The 21,527-nt window shown below is 40.2% G+C and overlaps 2 long non-coding RNA genes across 2 annotated transcripts; one reads left to right on the forward strand and one right to left on the reverse strand.

The window, feature by feature from the left end:
• The first annotated feature begins 278 nt into the window (after window positions 1–278).
• Window positions 279–1,742, forward strand: LOC148184631 (uncharacterized). Its single transcript, XR_015772095.1, has 3 exons — window positions 279–563; window positions 992–1,076; window positions 1,605–1,742. It is a non-coding gene; the product is annotated as an uncharacterized LOC148184631 (long non-coding RNA).
• A 16,784-nt stretch (window positions 1,743–18,526) lies between these two features.
• Window positions 18,527–19,799, reverse strand: LOC148184632 (uncharacterized). Its single transcript, XR_015772267.1, has 2 exons — window positions 19,410–19,799; window positions 18,527–19,313 (listed from the first exon to the last, which is right to left on the reverse strand). It is a non-coding gene; the product is annotated as an uncharacterized LOC148184632 (long non-coding RNA).
• Between the last annotated feature and the right edge of the window lie 1,728 nt (window positions 19,800–21,527).

The following is a 21,527-nucleotide window of genomic DNA, read 5'->3' on the forward strand; positions in this document are numbered from 1 at the left end:
TGAAACAGTGTAAGAACAGATGTGTTGGTTTTCCTGCATGGGAAGGAGTGGCCCCATGGGTGTATCGATGTGGTTTAATTCACCTTCAATTGAAGGTGAAAGATGTGGAGTGTCTGTGTGCTTCACACAGCCACATTCAATTTTACAATTAGAATTTTACACAGTTTTGCAAGGGGTGGGGCAGAGCAGTGGGTATTTCTGTCTGAATTGAGATACATCTCCACACTTGTGTGGTGGGGGAATGGGTAGTGGGGTTAGAGGTCCTACAGTCAGGACTAGGAGCATCATGGATGTGGTGGCTGGGCTCCTAAGGCCCTCCTGAGATTCCAGAATTGCCATGATCAACCAAGAGTTTCCCAGGTCCTTCTCAATGCCACCAGTGGTAAATGGCACCATCTTATACAAGCTGAGAGGAGAAGGTGGCTACAAAACCGGAACAGGTCTCTGGAGCCAGCAGTCAAGGAGTGTGGGGCAAAAGAATCCCCCCGAAAGGCTGAGCCCTTTTCCAGGTGTGGGCCAGTCATTGTGTGCCTTTCTCAGAGTTTTAGGGGTGTGAGCAAATGGTAAGAACACAGCTGAAGTTTACAAAAACTGTCTGTCAATGGCTAAGAATTGTTGTTTCTCTGATGTTTGGGAAGGTAATGCAAGAGCATATTAGGTTCAGAGTCTTCTTGAAGGTATGCTACCCAGTTTCTAAACAATACTGTGTTATCAAAAATTACTAATGAAATAACAATGCTTTGAGGGAATTTTATGGGAAGAAAGTGATTGCAATTCCAAAAAAAACAGAATCAGAAGAATTGGCACCTAACCATGGTAGATAACATATTGCACTGAGATTTTTTTCTATGGAAGAGAAGAAGCAGAGCTTGGTTAGTTAAATTCCTGTGTACCACTGAGAATGCCCTGCAGTGTGATTTTCCTGCTCTGTCAGTTGGAAGATGCTTTCTATGGGATATCTGTGACTATATGATTTTTTTTTTATACACAGGCTACAGTTCTCCTGTCTTCTCCTGAGTTCTCCTCATCTTTAGGACACCAGCCAGCTGTTAAGAGCAGGAAACAAAGGTGGCAAGGTAGGGGTCCTGATTTTGCTTGTGATGATTTTTAGAGGAACACTAGAGACCCTGTTTCTTGCCTGCCCTGGGCAGATTCCTGGTGACTTAAATAGCATTGCGTGGTGGAGGCAGACTGAAGGGAAATCATGGAAATGATTTGGTTTTACTGCTCTGAGGGCTCTGGTTGCAAAATCAGTAGCACTTGTGCATTATGTAGATATTAGATGGAAGAGACCAGCTGGTTAGTGGTGTCCTGCTTTTTCTGAGGATCCTTCTGACTAGACAGTATTGGACAGTGGCAGATCAAGAAATTAGTGAATCCCACTGGGGGCTGCTACTTTGTAAACGACATGATAAACCGAATTAGAGATACTCCAGATTCTTCATATTTTACTGTTAAAGAAAAGCCTCCCTAAGGCAGGAACCCAAATGTCACTCTCAGTTGAGCTGAGATGCGGGAACATCCCAGCCGTGAGACAAAGCTGCTGTTGCCCTGACCCCCCTCGTCCCTCAGCCGAGACTGTCACACAAAAATTCCCATTGCAGGTACTGCCATCCCCCGCCCCGCAGACCCAAACTGCTGTAAATACAGTGGTGTGACAATGAGAAAACACTGGAAACCCCACGAGCCAAGGAGCACGGGCTGCTCGGGCCTTCGGGGGTGAGCGCTAGGTGTCACTGCAGCCCAAGGAAAAGGCAGCGCTGCAAGGCTCCCAGAAACTGCCGGGGAAAAAGAAATATTTTGCATTTCAGGAAAAGTTGATTCTGATGGTGGCAAAAAATGAAAAGACTGCTATGCTATAAATACAGTCGCAAGTATAAATATATGAATTTTATGTGACTAGCGTCTTTTATTCAGAAGGAAAACAGTAAATTGCTCTCTATGCTTGGCTCACTTTCATTAGCACACAGTGATAGAACTCTCATCTTGTTTCTGTTGAAGACTCCCATATTGAAAAAGGTCTGCTGTACTGAAACTGATCAATGTTACTTCCTTAATTAGCTGCAAACTTCAGATAACTGATACAACTTAATAGAATAAGAAACACAAAAAGTACAGAGCACACCAAAGCAAAAACAAGCCTATGGGAAAGAAGTTAACACCTCTCCAACACCTCAAATTGTTCACTCATCTTTCTTAAACTTTTTAATCTTACCCCCTTATTACTTTCTCCCTGCATCCTAGATGTCCTTATTTCCTCTACTCTTTCAGGCTAAATGTGCTCTGAAATAATTGCAGACATTACAAGTTGGAAAAATTAGAGTGAAAAGTAAGAAATACAAATTTATATTCAGATCAAATTAATCCTTTTATTTCTTTATGTCTGGATTTCATAATTTGATGATTTTTAATGTAGAGCAGTGTGAATAAGAAGCAAAGTTCTGGCAATGGGTTTGGGTTTTTTTTCTGTCTTTTGACAAATGTTGGCTTCTGTCAAAATAACCCCCCATAAAACCTTACATAGCTCCCTTGTGAGTTCTTCCTATGCCAATTAAGTTTAAATGAAATGGAGTGGCTTTTTATTTACTTTAAAAAAAATTATTATTTATCAAATGTGTCCAGACAGCCTCTGGCTACCATTAGCAGTTTGCAAATAAATAAAACAAATGGCTTATTGATCTGTGTCAGCTCGGAGTCCTCTCCAGGATAAACTAGACATGTTCAGCACCACATCCTCAGGCAAGGGCTAGAGCAAACAGATGAACCATGCATCCTGCCCAAAAAATCAACAGGCTGGGATACTGGCAGAGCAGTGGAAGAAATGATATTCACAGGCAGACAGATCTCCTACTGGTGAGTAGGTAGGAGGCATTTCCATGATGAAATGTTCCTGCTAGGAATGACAGGTGAAAGACTGTCCCTTCTGATCTTCAGCAGAGGAAGAGAGGAGGATTGGGAGGTAACTGGGTACCTGTCTTGCCTTCTCCCAGCAGTGGGCTCAAAGCTGAGCTCTACATTCACCCACCAGTAGGAGTATCTTCCACTGAAATGGGTGGGTAATTATGGATCCAAAAGGGTTTCTGGAGGAGGTGAGTCACAGGACTGGCTGTTCATTTAGCAGAAGCAAGGAAGGGATACAGATTCATGGTGCTAAGTGAGCTCCTCATGACCCTGCTTTGAGAAGGAGGGCTGAAACAGAGACATCTAGAACTCCCCTTCCCACCTGAAAGTTTTTTCCATTTCTAATTCCCAGGTTCACAGATTGTATTACAAAGAAGTGATCATGAAATTGAGATTCTGGTTTACACCATTGCAGAGAAGGAAAAAAAAAAAAAAAGAGAGTTCAAAGATATTGTAGTAGGATCAAATCACTCTAAGAAAATAATGTGACCTCATGGTGGCCTACCAAATTTGCTCTAGTTTAGTTCAGGAACTTTTTTCACCCAGTTACTTCAAGTGTGAAATTATCCTGTTCAGAATGGGTGTTAACAGGTTAAAGAGCTGCAGACAGATAAATGCAGATCTCCTCAATCATGCTTGATGAGAGGCACTTACAGGCCACATGGGCTGCCAACAGGATCATCTATCAACTCTGTAGGTGTCCAGGCCATAACTGAGGGAAGCCAGCAGGTGACATGCAATTTTTTCATAAGATGTGAATATTGAGATCTATGACACACAGCTAACATCAGATGTACAGGAAAAAAAAAAAAAAAGATTTAAAGGTGAGCTGAGGTAAACTGGAAAGTTTTCAGTAGTTGGAATTTTTGAGGGTTTAATTACTGGTTAATTTATGATAAATGAGAGATATATTAATATAGTTAACATGAACTTATAACAATGTTTTCCATAATAAATTGTGTAGTTCTATGTCAAGACCTACAATCAGGGCCCAGGTCCCTAAACAACATGAATGCCTCACAGACCACTTGGAACAGAGCATTTTGGTTAATTCTCCTGTCATTTTTTACTGTAGAGTAGGAGTGTGCTGCTTTCTTCTAACTATCACAGTGATAGCAATATCTAATGCTTCAGTGTCAGTCCTTGTGCTCTTGGTATGCTTGGTGCCATTCCATCATTCTCCTTTCTTCTTCAGTCCTGTTCTCTTCTGATCTCAGCTCGTTTTCCTTCATGTGGTCATGTTCACGTCTTTTCCATAAACTACATGTTCTTTCCTCATTTTTCTTCTCTCCTTAAACATAAGCTCTCCTTCACCAGGGCCAACTCTGTAAATGTCTGAGTCTTGCTGAATCACTCATTAGTATTATCCCCACAGACTTCTCTTGAACAATCATTTCCAGCAGCACATCAGCACATCATGACTGCCAAAGAAGCCGCTTGAATGGAAACAAACTGCAACTCAACGTGCCCAGTGTGACACCAAACACATGTGATGTCATTCCACGACCACAAGACTTAGTGTTATTTTGTTTTGATTTTCCCCAGCCACTGGTACTGGACTAGCAGCATCACAAAGAATGGTTATTTAATGGCTGCTGTGCAAGCCAGAGAGTCTGAGCTAGTAGCTTGAGAAAGCTGTGATTTGATTTCATACTGGCCAGCCTGAAAGTCTGAAGCATCTGACATTACACAGGCCTAGACAAACAGAAGACATAAGACAGTGATTTCATACGAGGAATTGAGATGTTATAATAAGCTTAGGGACCAAAAGGTGAACAGCAAAGGTTAAAGAGAGCATGTGGAAAGACAGTCTACTTTTCTTCCAGGATAAGAGGGAAAATATTTGTCTTCTTTCCTCTAGCTTGGAGCACAACAGAGCTCTCTCATTTCTCACTAAGTAGGGGGATCATATGATGAATCAAAATACAGAGCTTGCTTTGGGCTATAAAGCAGCAATCCAGACATATTGTCCCTTTCTAGCCCTTGGCCAGCAGTCACTCGAGCACCAAAATGTCCTGTACCTGGCAGGGTATTAAACCTATCCCTTTCCAATAACATATAGCACAGCAGTTAAGATCTAGGTCAAGCGGAGTGAGACCGGAATGGTTTTGTCTTCTCATGGCCACTTCTGCGAAAGGAGGATTGAACAGACCCTGCCTTGCCAACTAAGAAAAATAGACAGTGTCATAGGTATCAAGTGCTTGAGCCAAAACTAAGAGAAAATAAAATCTGCAGTATCAGCAGATTCTTCTGTGTGGCTGTCCATAATGGAGAGGGGCTAAAGAACCCAAAGAGAGCAGGCACAAGCACATATATGTACCATCTTTCCACTGATTTCCCGTCAGGAGACACCTCCTTCCACGGTTACCCCTGTTTCTTTTTTTCTTTACCCATTAGGTCACCAGACCTAAATACTTTTCTTGCTTATTTAGATCCATTTAAAATAACACATGGAAAAATAACACATGGAAGGTTTCTTCCCAGGTGTTTGGTCAACATCTAATGAAAATATGAGATGAAGTGTTTAGGTTCCCCTACTCATCAAATCCTAGGTCCCCATTAGAAACACAAAAGCTTTATAAATGCTTATAAATGCTGTGCCATAAGGCTTCCTCTGCTTTTAGTAACAGAAATTCCATCTACTGGTTTGTCTTGCTGTGACAGCTCCATGCTTCTGCTATGGCCAAACATGACATTCTCAGTTTTTATGATGGATGGAAACTACGGTGACAGTAAGTTCAGACATAAGCTCCAGGCATGCCTGTACAAGCATCATGGAAAGGCTCTGAAAAACCTCCAGCTAGCTATTTCCATTGTCACTGTGCTTTTAGACCCTTGTTAACAATTCAAGGTATAAAGTATTAACTTTTTTAGACATCTTTTCTGATTCTCAGACAACCCATAGAAATATTGAAGTTTTCACACTGAGACTTTCCCATTAATATACTTGCTTCAAAACTTGTTTACCATAAATTTCTTATCTTGCCAAAAAACTGAGCCTGGTTGTGACAGGCTTCTGGCATCATATGATGTCATTGCTGTTATCTGAGTTTGATAAACAGGAAAGCATTTCCTGCAAGAATTGTTGCACTTGCATTTTTTGAATAGTCTCATGGGAGCATATTCATATTAATTCCTTTTCTCTGGGCATTCATGCCAGTGAAGTATAGTCACTTCAATGTTTAAGGAAAGACTGAAATGTCAAAGGGAAATGGCAAATGACATAAGCATATTTATTTCATTGCAGTTATAGAAGATTCTTGGATTTTTTTTCAGTTCTGATTTTCTGGAATTTGAAATAGATTCATAAATTGGCACATTCTCCCAAAGAATGAAATATCATTTGAGTTGCTCGCAGAACTGTACTATACCCTCACAGATTTCATTGGAGCTTTGTATTTCAGTTCAGGTTATCAGCACTAGGATCTGTAGGACAGAAATAGGAATGCCATGTTTTTTTTAAAGACTGTTTTTCTGCTGAGTTCACTAAATATGCAAAGAAATATGCCAAACACCTCTCTGTTTCAACCACAAATTTGCATTTTATCATTGTCTCATTCCAAGTTGCTTATTTCTCTTTCTTTCTAGGGGCCAAATGACAATTTTCTCTTGTAAGGAAAACATATTTCTCATCAGAACCTTTTAAAATCAATACAAAAAAAAAACCCCAAAGCAACATTATAATGATAATTAAAAAATGCTGCTTTGGTTAGAGAATGTACTATACTTTCTGAACAGGATGTGTTCTGAGTTATGAACAAAAATAAATAATAAAACATGTTATAAAGACTCACTTGAATTTGACAGCAATTTTCTATCCAGGTCAACACTTGAAGTGTTGCCAGTTCACATAATTTAAGCTGTATAGTTTCAAAGGTTGGGGTTCTGCTGTCAAGCTTGAAATTGACCCATTTGCAAACCTTAAGCTGAATTATCACCAACATATTGAGAAGTGTGTGTGTAAATGAAAATGATACAATTTCTTCTGGGACCAAAGTCATGCCATTGAGAATAAAAATAGTATCAGATGACCCAGTTTCAAACGAAAGTAACTCAACAGTGAGTATTTACAATTCCTAAGTGGAGAACATGTAGTATGTTAACACTGGAAGCAGAAGTGTTAAAATCACTGGGCACAGCACTTGCCCCAAACAATATGAAAGTCGAGTTAAAAAATCTCTCAGGAATACTTGTTTCAGAAAAGTGTGTGTCAACTACCTCTTTTCCCTCTGTAAGTCAGAGTGAAGGGAAGAGAGGAGTTGTACAGGCCTATTACTGTCCTTTAGTATAAAGACACCAATCACTCTGTCCTATGGAAGGTTCATTACTAGAGCATGACAACAGCTAATGCACCTATACATTGGAAGTTGTATTATTGATGGCCCTGCTAATAGCTGGTGACAGTGAGAGAGTGAATTTCCACAGTTCACAGCCCTTTGTAAGTCTTCTTCTGGAACATTTCTCTCCACTATCATCACCCAGACTCCCCCTCTGACCTCTTTATCAGTCAGTGAGTGGTACCAGAGGCTTAAGACATAATCACTGCAGTGTGCCATGTGTGCTTTGCAGGGCAACACAACACAGGGAGAAACTAGAAAAAAAACAAACCCAGTGCTTTTTTCTCAAAAAAAGTTCCTATAAATACTTTAGGGGGTTAATGATAATGTCATTTAGTTCCACTTTTATTCTTCTGTGCTTACTTCACAAGAACTTTAATGTTTCATCTTCAAGTGAATCTTCTTATTTACAGCTATGCAGCCTGATATAAAATTCACTGTGGGCTGTGGAAATGCTGCCAATGACTTCAGTGGACTTTGGATCAAGCCCACATCTACCTTGAAACTCTGTTTTCCTTGACTCCTAGACATGAAATCAAAGGCTGAACCTGGCTTATCTATATATTTGAGGAATACAGAAGTAACATTAAGAGAAAACTCTATCTGCTTCCACTTCTGCCTCCCTTTCAAGGGGAAGAGAAGCTCATTTCAGTACCTCTGCAATTAAAGCTAATATAACCAGCTGCATGTTACAGTTTATTTCAAGCACGATTTATGTTCAGCAAACCTTACAAAACAGATGTTTTTTGCTCCCACCTTTTTGCACCACAGAACAAGTGGTTGACTGAATCCCCGTTGTTCGGTACAGATAATGTTACACAGATGTTGCTGAAGCACACCACTGGCCATTGGGCTGTGCTTGGTGTCTGCAGGAGCACCTGGAGTCTTCCAGGGCCTTTTAAGCCTTGCACTTGGCATTTCACAGAAATGCACCAAAACACAGTGATATTGCTGGTGGTTTTAACAGGGAGGGTTGGTGTAGTGTCCTGCTCAGCGTGAGACAACAAAGGCGTCACCTCTCACTACTCCAGCTCTTGAAACTGCCAAAGCTTCTTTAGACTCTTTGTTTACCATTAATGCTATTGATGGTTACTGTACTTCTGTGAAAGTAAGTTATGAGGTTGACAAAACCATCCTGAGTATCTTCTCTCTAAAAAGAGACAATATGAAAACAATAGAAATACTTGATTATCAATTTCTAGTAATGCAGACTTTGAATTTGATCTGTTCAGAGAGGCTTAAAACACTTTTTTTTTTTTTTTTTTTTCCAGCAGCATCAAGGAATTTGTATTGCATAGCATTTTCCATAACTGAAAGGTCAGTGAAGCTATTTTCAAGTCTGCTTTACAGGAGAACTTCAATCTTCCTGTTACTCTTCTTGGTGTTTTCCAACATCCTAGAAGAGCACTTGAATGAATCACTTAACGTTAAAATTTTAAAGTTCTTAAAGGAATATCTTAGTTGGTTTGTTTCCTTAACAGAAAACTTGTATATAATTCTTACTTAAATTCAGAAAAGCTGAATTAAAATTCAATTAGATTAATGCAAAGAACTAACCACAATATTGCTGAGTACTGGTCAAACAGGGAGAGTTTATACTTAATATATATTTAATTTATATTTATTATTGCATATAATAATAATTACATAATATATATATTATTTAATTTAATTTATATTTTACCCCTTTCATTTTGCTTTGATTATTAATACTGGTGGTACTTTTCAGCCTTATTGGGGACCCAGGGGAATTGGGGAGGTACTTTTTTTTTTTTTTTTTTTTTTTTCAGGTGTGCCAACTGTAATAGTCAGGTCAATACATAAAATACTCTGATTAAGGACAAATGAGACCCAGAAACTATTCTGGAAGCACTGAGACTGAATGGCTTCCCAGTAATATGTCATATCATTGAAGATGATTCTCATATTCAACAGCTGGAGGATACCTTGGTTCTTTCTCTCCCTTAGCAGCTATTTCTGGCTGCTTACTTTAATGAAATTTGGAGGATCTTAACTTTCTCAGAGATTGTTATTTCTCCCTCAAATCAATCAATTAATTCATTGGAAGATGGAGCAGGAGTGGTCAGGCACAACAGGCATATGCAGATCATGATAAATGTCTAAATTTTCTAAGACATCAGAGAGACAATCGTCCATCATGTTATATTTTAAAAGAGTTTGTAGTTTTGCAGATTTTGCATGGGTAGCATACAGCTCCTTGCACTGGGCCCAAGGTAAAAGGTGGTTTGCCTGCCTGCCTTCTCAGCAGCTTCATGGGGAGAGAGGGGCAGCTGCTGTGAGCCAGCCCCTCCTTTGCCCGGGACCAGACCTTTCCAGGTGCAGCACATGCTGGCCCCACTCCAGCAAAGCACTTAAGCACATGCTTAACTTTCAACACATCAATTACTCATGGAGAAGTCAAGCCCAGAGAAGCTGCTGGTGCAGAGATAGCGGTGAAAAGGAAATGGGGAGGTGGTGACCTTATTGCTTCTCTTTCCCAATGGACCTGTCTGTAGACATCATTCAGGGCCTGGGGTAAAATGATCGTGGAGGCTAATAGGTCAATGACCTGCTATCCTGTAGTTAGCCCAGCCCCAACCTTAGCAAAGGAGAGGGGCAGGGAGTGGGGAAGATCTGTACAGTTTGTCAGATGTTATCATTGCACGTGATAAGACAAAGCTTTGCTTTCAGGAATTTCTTCTTTCCTAGTTTGCTGTGAAGAAAAGATGGCAACTCAGAGATCTGTAGCGGCAAAGAGGAAATCCAGAGTCTTTTGTTCTTGCTCTGCCACTCACATCTGTGACAGGTTTCCTTTCTCCCTTAAGCTATTTCAATTTCTGTCTCTGCATGTGTCAAAATAAGTTTCCAAAGCAAGTCACAAATGTATGGGGTAATTAGAGCTGTCATTTTATGGTCAGGGGAAGGCACTCCCCTTACTGAAGAAGAGTACACCTCCTTGTCAACAGCATACCATAGTGATGATGAAGAATTTAACATTTGTCTCTTTGGTTAACTTATAATTTTTTTTTCACTCGAGGGATGGGATAAGGAAAAAGGAGAATTGACTGATGCTGCTGCTATACGGACCCTTCTCTGTTCAAAAAATCTCCAAAAATGCTGTTGAGAGGTAGACAACTATGCATAACCATTAAAAGTGACCCTAGAGTCACCTTTTCAGACACATGGAGACTTACCTGAATTTAAAGAAAAATTTAAAAATAAATATTCAAAAATTACACTCAGAAAATTTGAAAATCGAAGCAAATCGAAGGACAAGATCTGTTCCTTCAGATCGCCAGCAACATGAATGTTTGGATCAATATCTTTAGAAAGACATGCATCCCAGATCCTCACTCTTCCATAGAATCCCTCAGGGACACATCAGAAGCTCCCCTCACAAGATACAGTCATGACAATGTCACCATAAACCTTCTCTCAAAAGTTTTCATAGTTTTTTTAATGTGAGTATTCTGTAATAATGGCAACATATATGGAGATAATTATTTCAGAAATTATTTGTGGGAGTTTAAGTGCACACAAAAAGAAATTATTTTCCAATTAATCTTCTCTGCTTTAATTTTATACTACTGTACCATACATGACTCCCCAGTCTTTGTAAAACAGCCTTCTCTAGGGCACACACAGCACTTCAGTCATGGGAAATTTCAATTAAAATGGAGTGAGAAATGTGGTTTAGATGCAGAAAGAGTGGAAAGGCATCTAAAATGCATACTGCAGCATGGAAGAAGAATGGGCTTTCTAATCAATGTGCAGGACACTTGCATTCAGATTTGCTCTTACTGCTGTCCAATCTACTTGTGGTGAGCCACTTACTTCCAGTGCCCAGTTCCCAGCTCCACAGAGGGAATCACCATGACTCCTTTCTTCCATCCATTTGCACATTTTGAAGCATGGCATTTTATTAGTGTGCTGGGAATAGCTACTGTGGAGCACGAAGCACGGTGAAGGCACCAAGCATGGGAAGGCATCTCTGAGGTGCCGTTCAATGAAGAGGTTTAATGGTAAAATCAGTCTAAGGACTCCTGCCCATTTCATCTGCTTGTCCCTGCCTGTGTACTGTAATTCGCTGCACTTTCAGTTGTTCCATTCTGAATTTTTCTGGGACACGCTGAAAGCAGATCAGGGAACTGATCTAGTTAAAAGTAAGTCTCCTCTCAGCAACATAATTTCTCATTCAGGTCAGTGTATAGATAAGGACAGCATGGCCCCATCAACAGATCTTAGCACAAGTAAGATCTCACAAGGGCTGTGAGACAGCACAGGGTGGAAAAAAAAAGACTTTGGGTGATCTTAAATTTGTTTAGCCATAATTTCTTTTCACTGTAGCCTGAGCAAAACTTTTTAAACCGGGGGATAATTAAAGGTTGTCTGAGTCTGTACTCCAACTCCACTGTGATATTTTGCCCTTCTGCAGGGTTCCTGATCAAGTACCACACCAGCTCTTTGCAAACATTAAGTACTGTGTCCCTACAACACACCTGGCAGGCAGATACAATATCCTCTTATCAGATGGGCAAAACGAGCTGCATAGCGATCACGACTGGCTCAGCCATGCAGCACGAGCCGACAGGAGAGGCAGCAAGAGGTAGAAAGTCCCAGCTGCTGGACTGATGTTATAATTACAAGGCTTCTGCTGGAAAACAGTGGCCACTCACAGTAAATGCCGATACAGAGATGCTTCAAGCGGCAATAGGAATGGGGTGAGGAGTGGCAATGATATGACCTGCAGATGGCTTTCATTAAACAGAGTTTATATTGGATTAAAGGCACAATTTTGAGTCTATAGTAAAACTGCTTGAAATAGTTTAATCTAATCTTGAAGAGGCTTTTTTACCAAATCAAGTATTTTGCTGCAAATTTTGCAACTCCACTGAAATTTCCTGGGGGATTCCATGTTTGAAAAAATTCAAAAAAACCCCAAGCCTCTCCACCCTTCCCCCCCCACCCCCGAAATAAAAGGAATCTCAATGCAGTCATGTTTGTAAGTCTTATCCCTGAAAATGAGATATATTTTATAGAAAAGACATGTCTATACTTCTAAGCATAATTCTTATTTTTGCTAGCTCTTATCAGCAGAATCTTTTTCATTAATTAACATGAGTGAGTTACTCAGCTACAAATAATGTAAAAAGCCAAATGGTTTTCTATGTTATAGCAGTAACAAGAAAATACTTATTCCAGTGACAAAAATAGTGGTAATCAGCTTTTCTTGAAAGAAAGCTTATTCCTTGCCATATTTGGTGTGTATCTTCAAATTTTAAAAATACTATTGTTTTTATAGAAAAATTATTGTCATGTGGCATTGTTTTCATTCAGGGGTTTGGGGAGCCTAAAAGTCAAAAGATAATTGCATGATGCCAAAAGTTACCATTTTCACGTACATTCACACAAAACTTCATAGAGGCACATATTACTTGATTTGCAATGCACAATCCAACTGAAGTTATATACATGCTTACAACTCAATTTCCTGCTATATTCTTGGACATTAATAAAAGTTTTTGGAAGCTTTTCTTTTTGAGGACAAGCCCACACAGGTAATCTCATGGTTATCCACACTGAAGCTATGAGTGAACAAGGTTCATAAGTTTGCCTTTGAACAGTCAAAAGAAGTAAAGGAATTTACTTACTAGCTTTTTGAGTCTATATGTGATTGGTTAAATGCCCAAACCAACTGAAACTTTAGCTGCACTTTCGTTCCAAATTTCAACTGTTCAAAGTTAGCTGGGGACCTCAGGCTCCAGTAGAGAGAACCAAAACCCACCTAGGCTGACTCCTTGAAGAACAGAGAAATCCCTTCTGATTGCAGTTCATAAAAAAAAAAATTTTTCTAAGCATGGAAAATAATAAAAAAATAATATTCATATTTGCATAAGTGATGATAACAAAGGGTGAGGGAGGTTAATGGAAGGGATGGAGCTTGCAATTCTAAAGAAAAGAACAAAAAGAAAAACCAACAACCCCTCATAAGATTTAGAAGTCCCATCAGACCAAAAACAAATGTTTTCAAAATCTGCAAAAACCTTCTGGTATAAAACAATTTCAAGTTTCAATGACAGTGCGGTTGGCAATAAACTATAAATCAGTGCACACAGAGGTTTCTAACTGGCAAGTGGCAAACACATGAAGGCTGTTTCTCCATGCTTTTGGCTTATTTGAGTACAATTTTTTGAAGTTATTTATAAGGAAACATGATTTATATAACACTGTATTTCTCAGCCTTTTTAATTTCTCTGATCCCTGCTGGATAACTCCAGTTGAAGTTAACACAGCACTAGAGGCTTGGGGAGATCGTGGTCCTAAATGTCCTTTGAATGTCACTGCCCAGGTACTGGAGAGAGGCTCAGAGGCACAGAAGAGCTGTGACAGGAGATCAAGTGCATCACCTGCTGCCAGGAGCACTGAAGAAGTGAGACCTGTGGTGCATGTACCAGCAGTAAGGAAAGCTGCAGCTCACAGTTTACCAGACGTGAGGTGTTTCAGCAGAACTGAGGCCAGAGGCAGAGTCTGCTACTCACTGAACAGGTTTGGTCTCTTATTAGGGGAAGGAACCTCTGCTTATTCTTCACTCTCCTTTTACATTGTTACTTTTATGTTACTTTTTGTTTTTTCCACTTTTCTCTCCTTTAGTTTCATCTTAAAGAACAGAAGCTGAGCAAATCCAATGTACAAATAAACCAAATGTACACAAGGATGTGGGTAGTCAGATGGTTTTGTAACAGCTGCTGTATTGCTTTCTCCCTCACCTTAAGGGAATTCCTTATTCCACAGTGTTCTCACCAAAAAGATAAAAAATTAACGCATATTCCCTGTGTTGCCAACAGTCACTGCTCCAATAGTATCATGTAAGAACCCAGCTAGGCAGAGCCCTCCCCAAGATTGTTCTCCTGGGGACAAGAAAGATCTTGGCAAAATGTTATTCAAAATCTACCTCTCTCTTAATCTGCTGTGATAACATTTCCCTCACAGGCAGGAAAAGACTTGTCTTCCAGCAGTGGATCCATACCTGACAGTGGCAGGAATGGAGATAGATGAATACATGAAAGGCAGGAATAACCTGCATTATACAGGCATCTGAGGACTCTTTTGTAAGGGCCCATGAGAGCCACAGTTACCCACCATACCTGGTGAATCAATTTTCAGACACAATCTGTACATCTATGTCACCAACACTCCGATATGAGGGTGCTTTTGCTGCCGCCTGCTGTACAGTGCAGAAGCAGGTGCTGACAGGATCACATTCAGCACCAGCAAGTCATCTGAGATTTTAATAGCTTTTCAGCAAGTTTTGGAACTTTTATACAGATTCTGATTCAGCCTGCAGCCGATGATATTCCTCCCAACTTCTGACTCCAGCTGGTCAGCAGTCAGGAGCCCTCTATAATCCCACTGCTATGTACAATGGGTGTGACAATGTATGGTGGCTCTGAGGTGCTGCTAGTCATGGACAAGCATGACAAATCTGAGGAGTCTGAATTCAACCTGTAGTGACCTTAACAGGCTGTTCAGAAAGTGTATTCATTGTATTGGAGTGGAAATTATTGCTGTGTATACTGACGCAGAATTAAATGCAGGCAGAGACAAACAAGAGAGAAGGGATACTCCCCAGGAGCATTCAAAATGAAGCTTTGTATTGGGGGACAAAAAGAAATTAGCCAGCTGAGATTGATGTTGGAGAACAAATGTGGTTGGTGTTTTATTAATAAAAGAGGTCTCCCCACAAAGGAAATTCCCATCTTGGCCTGGTGATGTAGCACTGAGTGGTAATGGATACATGAAATGCCAAAACCCATAGATCTCTAGTTACACTGGAGTAGACACTCTTTGGGGCTTGTAATTACAGGGAGCTGGCAGACATTCAGATTTCGTGTTTGAGAGAGAAAAGGACTTTCTGCTCTCCTGCCAACTGGGATGACTTAGCTCTGTGCCAAGTTGGACATACCTTCATGAGTATTTGCAAAGTAGCATTCAGCTCTACCTCAGATTCTTTCACTTTCCAGGTTTCTGAAAATGAGCAAATAAAATATTTGTAATGGCACCTGTAGCAGTGAGGCATCTCAAAGAGAAAAGCCAAGTCCTGCCTCCCAACTAGAGGAAAGCACAGTCAAGAAAAAGCAGTAGCTCAGAGCTGTGTGGGACTGAAATAGACAAAAAAAAATCTTAATGGCTGGGGAACAAACAATGTGGCAAAGACAGTAGATACTATTGGACCCAAGTTTGCTCCCTGGACCCATCCTGGTGTGGATTAGGCATTGATGTAGTGAAACATGGGGCAAAAATGGTTTCTCAGGCTGAAGACAAACTGACCATGCTGCTAGGGGTCACCTATGTAGTTGTAACTATAACCTGTTGTAACAAAACCCTGGAAAACCAGACCTGTCCTCTGTTACTCTCTTTAGATTATCCCTGGACATTTTTCCTCAATTTGTTGTACTGAGATTAACCCTACCAAGTCTGCCCTAGGAGATTTATGCTGACTGCCCAAGTGGCAGATGATGAGCTGATATTAAGTTAGACCTCTTCACATGAAATATGTAAAACCTTTGGGCAAAAGAGCAGGCTTAATACATCTTGGCCAAATTTTGTTCTCAGCTGCACTGAAGGAATGCAACTGAAGTCAATATGATTTACAGGAATAAGTGACAGGTCATGGCTTGGGTATTTTTTGAGATGACTTGTAGATTCGAGTTGTAACTAATAGGACTGGCCACAGAAAAGAATCTCAAAGAAAAGTAACACTGTTACTTGTTTTTCTTCCCTAACTCTAATGTCAACCCCAGTCTAACAAAGCACCCAGTAATATTTGCTTAGGCACAGAATTTGTTAACCTAAATTATTTTCACTGTTTATCCCACATTTCTGAAAAAATGTGGTAAAAAGAAATAATCTGTTAATGCCAAAAGTTCTCAAATACTCTATTTCACAGGCATAGTGTACACTAGAAGGAGCTTGCAAGTATAGCTGTACTGGAATTTTTATATCAATAAATCCCAGAGGGGTGGTGCAACTCCTGACACTGCACTGGTTCCAAGGATGAAATAACACATCCTGGCAACCTAACTGGATTTTGCCAGCAGAGCTGCAATGCATTAGTCACAATACCAGCAAAAACTTCTCCTGAAAAACCAAGCAGGGACTACACATTAGCTGGCTGCTTGGGATGATCACCTGGCACACAGGAGACAAAGGTGCGCATCCCCGCTCTGCTCAAATCTGCCGTATCAAATCTTAACCCTGCTCCTAATGAAAAGTCTCCCCAGTGCTGGGGAGCAGCTGGCCCTGCTGACTACCAGAAGATCCTTCTGTCCTGAGCTCATCTGTCAGAGCTACTCCAGAACAGTTTGACCAGCTGGTGGATAGGATGGGATATGGGAGAGCTGGGTGTCATTCAGGCAACATAGGAGCTCAAAGGGTGTCCTCTATCTCCAGGCATCTCAAGCAGCAGCCTTTTGGCTGAGGGGCAAAGTTCTGCCTGCTTGTCAGTGGAAGCACTTGCTGGGAGCCCAAGGAATCTTTCCTGACAGATATTCCTGACTGATATTATTGCAATTGATGTGCCCCCACTGTGGAAAGCATAGCTTTTTAAAAGTTGGTGTGCAGTGGCACAAACACACGTACATTTTGTTTCCCTGAAGAACTTCTGATTGACTCTTGTGAGCTCAGGAAAGGCCAAATGATCTAAGGGTTATAAGGTGCCAGTTACAGATACTGTTTCACATTCTTTCTTAGAAAAATAGTTATGAAACATTCCCTTTTCTTTTTTTTTTCTTTTCTGTGTCTCTTCCAATGCAAAATACTTTGCTCTCCCAGTGGAAACCAATCATTTACTAAATAGTGTAATTCCTATCACTGTCTCTCAAGTGGGCCTGTGTTTACATTTCATAAGCAAGAATCTTTTTTTCTTATGCCTTAGTCACTCCATAGAAATAAATACAAGCTACAGAACCTGCACAAATCTTTGCTGACACACAAAATTTTAAACACCTTGTGAATTAATGTTTATGAAGCCTGTAAGAGGTTTAAAACCACAATGAGAAAGAAAGTTTTTCTTCAGGTCTGAGAAATGAACTTTTGGTCTAATGTCAGCCTTACAGAGAAAAAGCCTTGATAGTTTGTTTGTCTAAGCTGACAGCTCCTTATTCAATTACTCATGATGTCTCTGCACTTAATTCTTGCTATAAATTTATCTTATTGCCCCACTCTTTACACTGTACCTCAGTGTGCCCCAGAGACATGGTGAGCCAGCAGCTCACTACTAACTCAGCTTAAGGAGAAATGCTAGCAACAAAGACCAGCCTGCCAAAACCCATAAAACTTGCTGCTTTTTGCTTCAGTTTAAAACAAAAAAATAATATTGTCTTTTCTCTAAAGTGGTAAAGCAACACATGCCCAAATGAGTTCTTGACATTACTCTACAGGATGTTCAATGGTTTTTGAAGAAACCTTGGCACTTATGAACACATTCTCCAAAATGTATGGCTGTTAGTTAGTTTAGTAGTCAGCATAAGTGAAAACAAACAAACTGGTGGCAGAAGGTGCAACCACTGCCTTTGGTAGGCAATGGGAAGTACATGAAAATCACAGCTTCTGAAATACTGAGTAAATTGTAAAGGAAAGAAGTGATTAAAAGCTGAGAAGCAGTCATGTCCGTTGCCATGTTAACCTGCTGTTTTACTGTTACCACCATGTCTATGGGAATGCACCTGTACTCACCAGCTGGGCAAAACCAGTTAATGACAATCCAAAACATTTAGAAAAAATGGGCATTTCCCCCCAAAATGTGGGCTTTTAAAATATTTTTTTCTTTAAAATTTAAATGAACTTTTTGCATTATTTGCAAAATAATATATAATATTTGCATTATTATAACTTTTGACTCTTTCTGGTGAGAACCTGGTAAGAAAAGATGACTCTCAGGAGATTAAAAGTGGCTGCAACCCATTGCAAAGCAAAATCTCGCTAGGTCACCTGTAGCAATTTTTGCACAGACCACTGAATGCTGATAATACCACTTTTCTACCAGAAGTTCCGCTGCATACATTCTCAGGATAACTCAAAAGCTGGCTGCAGGACTCTAACTGCAGATCTGCACCCTCTGGGTAGATATTTCTGCTCTCCCCCAATTTTGGGGTCCTCTCCTCCCTCTTGCTTATATTTCCAATATTTCACCCCTGCAGATGAGGCTGTTGTTTGCAGTCATGTTTTCTCACCTAGCACAGAAGATTTGTTCTGACTTTCCTTGGACAGTCACAGAGGGCAGAAAGGAGTAAATACACTTTTCTTTGCCATGTGCCCATTAAAAGGAGAGGGTAGGAGTGAAGGGCAGAAGGGCTAAGGAACAACTAGCTTATGCCTGTTTGTTTTCTACTTCCTAATGTCTTAAAAGGCATTAGTCACTGTGAAAGGTGCCCTGAAGATGGAAGCCCTGTGTTTATGTAGGAGGAAGGAACGATGTGGAAAGGGACAAGCATGCTCAGACAGCTTCGCCTCCGTCCTGTCCTGGGTTGATCTCTGCCAGTGGTGATGCTGCAGCTTTTGGGCCTTGGCATTTGGGCTGAGATGCCCAGGTGTGGTGAAGACTTTGCAAACACCTTGTGCCCACAGAAAGCTGGCTTGGGACCACGGGGCTCCCTTTACACGGGGCTGAGGAAGAGGAGTGACAATGTAAAGGAGTTTGGGTTACAACGGGTTTGTGAATGCAAAATAGTAAGCTTATTATAATACAAATGTCAGTGCTATGGATTGGAAATAAAATATATTCATGCACTAAACCTAGCTTTTTATTCCACATTTAGGACTGCATGAAATTTCCACTGATAAAATACCACACTTTTCCTGTGAAAGCATTTCCATTTAGCCTCTAAGGATTAGAAGAGTGGAACCACCTCCTATTCTTCTGAGAAGCAGTGCATATGGATGCTGAAGTGGTACATCTCTGAAATCTGGTCAGGATCTTCCCAGTAAGAAGATTTCCTATATTTTCACATTTAAACTGTTTGTTCCTTCTTTTGTATGAAAATGAAAAATATTTCCTCCAAAAGATGATGAGCCATACTGTAAAGAGGTAAGAATAGCAAAATAAGTCCACCCACAGAAAGATAATAATAATAATAATAATAATAATAATAATAATAATAATAAAACACATACTACTTCTCTGACAAAGAATTTTGATGTCTTAGATCTTCTGGTATTATTTTGTGTTCTTATTTTCTGTTGCATCCTTTGTCACCTAAGTCAGCTACTCCCTGGCTCTCAGAAAAGCTTTTTACAGCCAGTATTTCACTTCATGCAATAGCTCTTTTCCTTTATGATTTTAATGGTTGGTGCCAACCTAGGTGCAAGAATTAGGGATGAATTTATCCCCCCCAGACAGAGTTCCTCCTTCTGACCACAGCATGGCTTATGTCTAAGGCTCCAAGAATCATGCAGAACACCATGGTTGTTTCCAGACAGTCAAGCAGGAGACCAGGTTTGTCAGCAGCACTTCCAAAAGGCTGTTTTTTCCTCTTTATCCTTCTTGCCTCTGCTGGTGTTCACATCCTTCTTGCCAACCCTGGTGCTCCTTTAACTCAGCCACCAGATGTTTTTTCAGAGTTTGGCTCTCATCCCAGCCATCCCATCCCATGCTCCACAGTTGAGTGAAAGAGGAGCACCTGTGGCTCCTCATTAAACCTCTGATTTAATGCAAGGTGAGTGAGTCAACAGCAGTGCCTGTCTCTGCGCTGCAATAAGCAATCTTCTGATTGAAAAAAGTATAAAAGATCTGATTAAGAGTGCACTGGCATTGGGTGATGGGAAGAGCGTAAAAGAACTGTGTCTCTGGCAGGTGGGAATGCTGCTAGCATTGCTCTTGTGTCAAGTTGAGAGTTGGGTGTTTTTGCCATTGTTGTTGCCCTGAAGAGGTTTAAGTCTTCTTCCTCATACTGACTACTCACTAAGAAGTGATAAATCTCCACATAGTAAGCTCTACAAATGTAAAATGCAACATGCTGAAATTATAAAGTCTAAGTGAAGGATGATGCTTTCCAAAGCTGTCTATTTTCCCAAGGACAGCCAGCCACACACATTGGTCTGTTCCTCTGCAGTTTTGACTTGACCTCTATATTCTGTCCCCTCCCTAAAAGGTCAGTTCGATGACTTTATTTTTAATGATTAAATAATGTATAGGTCTCGGTGTTTTGGGATGAGGGTTTGGCTCACCTGTGTAACTCTCAAAAAAGAGGATTTCAGCCTCTGGTTCCCAAATCATATAAAAACTCCAAGTTTCAGGTGGCACAGAACACAGCTCCATCATTGACTGCTTGCTCACAGCTGTGTGAAAACAGTTTATAAAGACCATTTTCCACTTAAAAAATTAATTAAAAAGAATAAGCAATTTTTAGTTTTTTAAAGAAGTCCCACAGACTCCTATCTAGTTTTTGGAATTCATCTTCCCAATTACTCACAGCAAACACAAAGGAAGACAGCAGAGGATTTTACTGTTACTTTAAGCTAAATGTATGGTATATACAAGATCTCACTCCCATCAAGTATGAAAACTCATGAATACAGTTCATTATACAAGTGCAGTAGAGCTGGAGTTTTCCAGGTTTCTATTTGTGAACTTTTCATCCATGTTCATTTCAGAGACATGGGAGACTTGTCATTGATGTTAGTTGGGTCTGATTTAGTATGTCTCTAAAAGAAGCTAAGAGAAAATGCCGTACAAGTGAAAAAAAAATAATGACTTCTATTTTGTTAGTATTTATTACAGACACAGTCTGTCACTGGCTGAGATTTCATGATACTCAGTAACGTAGAAACCCCTGAGAGAAAGGTATGTCCTAGTCACACAACATGGAAATAACTGTTCTGTACTTGTTTGCATGTCTGTAAGTCCCTGTGTATTCTCTAGGTATTACAACAATTGCTTGCTTGAGTTTTAATATGATTTCCCATTATTTCTTTCCAACTTTAAAAATAAATCAAGTGTTTGGTATATCTCAAGTGAGGCTACAGAATACATTTGCTTCTTGAGAAGCAGCAAACTTGAAAAGCAGGTATAAGCAGAGAATCTGCTTGCTAACTCTTTGAATAGGGGTGCCAGAAATTCACAGGCAAAAAAGACTCTCTTTCTCAGCATTGCATTATCCTCTGCCAAACAACACCTGATCCTGATAAGCAGACTCCTGAATGCTTACATACCCCCACCAAGTAACTCAGTTTGGACCTAGCAGTCCATCCCTGTCACTACAGTGCTATATTGTAAACTAAGAGGATTTACTT

This window comes from Pseudopodoces humilis, chromosome 3 (assembly GCF_049639895.1).
Source record: "Pseudopodoces humilis isolate 2021_Gansu_Grassland_sample_001 chromosome 3, ASM4963989v1, whole genome shotgun sequence".
Lineage (NCBI taxonomy): Eukaryota > Metazoa > Chordata > Aves > Passeriformes > Paridae > Pseudopodoces > Pseudopodoces humilis.